Here is a 4,495-nt window from a genome sequence, read left to right as displayed (position 1 = left end):
GGGGGTGGGGGTTGGGGTTCCAGTGTTCAGGTTGCTCTGTTCAGAAATCTCTCCTTAGGAATCAGTGCCTGGAAAGTTAATTTTTTTAAATATATATTTTTAACTGATTTTTAGAGAGAGAGGAAAGGAGAGGGAGATAGAAACATCAACATCAACTGGCTGCCTCCTGCACACCCCCTGCTGGGGATCAAATGGGTGCCCTCTTGGTGCAAACCATTGAGCCACACCATTTTCCCCAGACTGCACTGTTTAAATCCAGTCTCACCTTAAACATTCCAGCAAGTCAACCAACAGGAAATGGTGGAAATCCAGGGCTGATGCAGGATAACGAGATCATCAGGTAAGTCACCAAGGAAGTCCTCCCAAACCACCTTGGGGATGATGGCACATTAACCCAGAAGAATTGAATTTCTATGAAATGCATTGAGATAGTCCTAGGACACCCTTTGTTTTCCTTTGATGTCCCATGAATGTTGTTTCTTTATTTCTTCCTGGAAATCTTTTATCAAAAAGGACCCTGGTGACAACTCACTAACATTAGAAAATTACAAATGGATTGTTTTAACATTAACAGTGAGGAACTGCTTTTGAACCACCAGCAAATAGAATTGAAGTAGTGGGAAAGGATTAGATATGGATTCCCACAGCCTCCGGCAACCCTATGAAAATCATACATAGAATTACTTCTAAATCAGGAATCTTGGTGCCAAGGGTTATCAGAAGCTGTTATACAAAAGTTTAAATATGTATATGTGATACCAAGTCTAAGAAAAATGAGAAGCACAATTATTAATGGTTGGAAAGACTAGAGAAATAGTCCTAGCTGGTTTAGCTCAGTGGCTAGAGCGTTGGCCTGCAGACTGAAGGGTCCTAGGTTTGATTCTGGTCAAGGGCACATACCCAGGTTGCAGGCTCGATCCCCAGGGTGGTTCATGCAGGAGGTAGCCAATCAATGAGTCTCTCTCATCATTGATGTTTCTATCTCTCTCTCCCTTTCCCTTCCTTGCTAAAATAAAAAATATATTTAAAAAAATAAAAATGTAGTTATCCTTTAAAAAAGGAAAGAAAGATTAGACAAACAAATCTTTGGTGAATTTTAGATAGTGGATTCTGGCATTAACTCTGGATTCAAATAGGTCTCTTTCATTTTTTTTAATCCTCTCTCTCTTCCCTTCTCACTCTCCTCTCAGCCATCAGAGAGCGGTTGGTAGTTATTTTTCTGTCACATAGGAAAATCTCTCTCAGACAATAACACCGCTAGGAAGTTGTCTGCCTGCTGCTTGTTTCTTCATCTCTGGCCCTTACAAAACTCTCAGTAGGTTAACTTGACCATTGCTGGGAAGTGAAAACTAGATTTTAAGATCTTTCTCTTCCTGTCATTAACCTCATTGCTTTCAAGTGATCCCAATAGCCTGTTTTTCTTGAGAGGAAACAAAAATGTGGGGGTATAGATTGGCTAAGAAAGTAGACTTAATCCAGGTCAGAGCTCTTAACACAAGTGTGGTAAGCATTCATGCTGTCTGCAGAGAGTTCATTTCTTAGGAGATAAAATTGCATTTCACCATTAACAGTTCATGGCATCAGTAACTAAATACGAACCTATCCTAAGTACATTTCATCAATGCATAAAACAAAGACCTGTAAAATCTAATAGTCATCAATGGCCCTGTTTGTAGGCATTGATACCTTGTATTTCTTACATCTACCTGATAGAAGAGGTGGTGGTAATAAAGAGAAATCATCTTGGCCTGTTCTCTCTCCTGCATTATCGAACATTCTAGCTGGATGTTCCTTAATATGAACATTCCCCCAATTATAGATATTGTTTCATCTGAAGCATGTTCCCCTCTCTATATCATCATATAAACCAGTTGCCCACAGCAGAAATATCAGAATAATATCAGCACCATTATCTCTGTTACCCTATGTCTGATTTAAAGTTCCTCATCCTTTCATTCCCACCACCAGACTATCTCTTTGACCACCGACCCCCTCTATTACTCTGCTATTGCCTTATGACAGAAATTGCTTGGCTTTCCCTATGTGACTCCAATACTTCCTCCTGCCTCCAGCTTTTCTTCTTAGCCAGGACCACTAGAAGTACATATCTGAAATGAAGAGTTGAGCATGTCACTCTGCCCTGATAAAATTTCTCAGTACCTCCCTTCCCCATCACTTACAGGATATAAATTTTAATCCCTTTGCATGGAATGCATACAGGCATTCTGAAATATTACCCAACTACCCTCTAATGTTATTATGTAGCCTGTTGCAACCCCATATCAGCACAACCCCCATCCACTTTTAAGGCAGGTTTCTTATGGAGCCATGCTCTTTTCTCCTCTACTTCTTGCCATACATTCTTCCTTTTGCCAAAAATGCCCTTATTCCTCCCTCCACTTTGTCTGCTGGAAACCCTTCCTTATCATGGCAGACGCCACTCCTCTCAGAAGCTTTCCCTGATTGCATAGGCAGAGCCCCTTGTGTCCTCCTTTGTGGGTACATGGTCCCTTCCCTCTATCTCCATTTCTGCACTAACTGCATTGTTTTAATGAGTGGTTATATCTCCACCTCACTCATTAGTATTTGAGCGCGTCAAAGCTAGGGCCGTCGTCTATTCATCCTTGCTTGTCACACGCTAGTTAATAGTTTCATTATACTAGTTTGTATAATAAAAATACATCATTGGCAGAAATTCCAAAACTGCTTTTGTATCCCTTTGGGTGACTAAGGAGAAAGCAAAAAGGAAGTTTATGACCCGAGAAGTTGGTCATAGGATAAGAAACAATAGCCAGCCCCCCCCCCCCTTTATTTTGGAAATTGTCTGGGGAAAACCATGGCACATGCATACCAAATTCTAAATATTTGTTATCTAGGTACCCATTCAATGAAATGGTGCTATTGAAAGGGGAACAAGCTCTGGGTGAAACAATATCTATAATTTGGGGGATGTTCATATTAAGGAACTCCAAGGAACATCCAGCTAGAATGTTCAATAATGCAGGAAAGGGATCAAGCCTAAAGAATCTGAATCAACTCCTGGTTCCATTTCTGTAGTGAATTGCTTATAAAGAAGCAGAGTCTGGCAATAAAAAGTAATTTTTAAAAAATAGATTTTTAAAATAAATAGAAAGAAAGCTATTCTTCACTTGCATTTGTGGATGAACTTTAAAGAGATGAATTTATAAGCCAGAAACACTTTTCACATACCCTCCTGCACTCTCCAGCTTTTGCCACCTCACAGCTGTCCCAGAGCTTCTCATATGTCAAATCCTCCAACTCTTCCTCTAATCTCTCTATGATATTATTCCTCTCTCCCTCCCCCCACCTTGCCATGTCCAACTAGTCCTTTATCATTTTGATTGAGTTGGCTTCTCTGGCTAAGACCTCCCTACTTTTCTGTCGATGTCTCAATTCTGGTCTCTCTTTATCCTTTCTTATTATACTGATGGGAGAGGAGCTGCAAACTACACCAGCAATGCACTCCTTGAGCATATGTGTGGGCTGTGATGAACAGGGAAAAGTGAAATGGGAATAAGGTGACTTCATATACTAATAAATCTTGTCCACTCATATACATTGATGATACATTTAATGGCTTGCTTAATTGTGCCAAGTAGTCATTAAAATGAATAAGTAAATCATTGAGCTATTATCACAGAAGAAAACAGCAAACAGAATTCCAGGCATTTCTTGGATCAACTCAAGGGAATAGAAGTCTCTCTGAAGACTTCTTCAAAACGAGGCATAATTATGATCTGATCTGTGTGTCATAGAATCATTCCCTCCCCCAGACATCTGAGCCAATCCCAGCTGTTAGGAGCCAGGAAGACGGAATCTTATTTGGTTTAAAGAGAGTCAGGGGGTAGGGTGAGCAGAATTAATTTTTCTTAAGAGAGAGGCGCTGACCCTCACAAATGAAAACGGCCAATCTCTGTCTCAGAGCCCAGCATAAAAGCTAGTAGGTCAAGGGGTTTGTAGAGTGATGGCCAACTCTTCCTCCAGAGAGGGCAAAGTGCTAGAGGCAAGAGTTCTTCTTTCCCTTTGCCCTGGGCAGGCTAACTAGGGGATTAAGTGGAACGGTGTGAAGCCCCCCAATTCTCTGATATTGCCTGAAATGTCACCAAAATTGAACTCATTGGGGTTGTTAACCCAAATGTATACATGTATGTGTCACATACATGAAGCCTTGGGAGGTTGTCGGTGATGAATGAGCTTGATAAATTTGCTTTCCTAACACCTCAGGAGAAAAATACAAGTGTTGATGGGAAGGAGAAGGGAATGGATTCAGAGGCCAAGGGTGGGCAAAAGCTGGGAGGGCTGGAGGTGGGCTCATTGTGAAGCACGAGGTCTTGTCAATGATGAATGACACTGAGTATGTAAGGACACAAGAAGGAAGAAGGCAGGAGATGGCGAGGGAGGCAGAACTAGAGCTGGAAGTAGGTAAGAAAGAGCCATAGAGGTATGGATGTGGATCCAAACAGCTGGGGGGGAG

Source organism: Myotis davidii, unplaced genomic scaffold, assembly GCF_000327345.1.
Source record: "Myotis davidii unplaced genomic scaffold, ASM32734v1 scaffold847, whole genome shotgun sequence".
In the NCBI taxonomy this organism is placed as follows: Eukaryota; Metazoa; Chordata; class Mammalia; order Chiroptera; family Vespertilionidae; genus Myotis; species Myotis davidii.
This window is presented reverse-complemented; position numbering follows the sequence as displayed.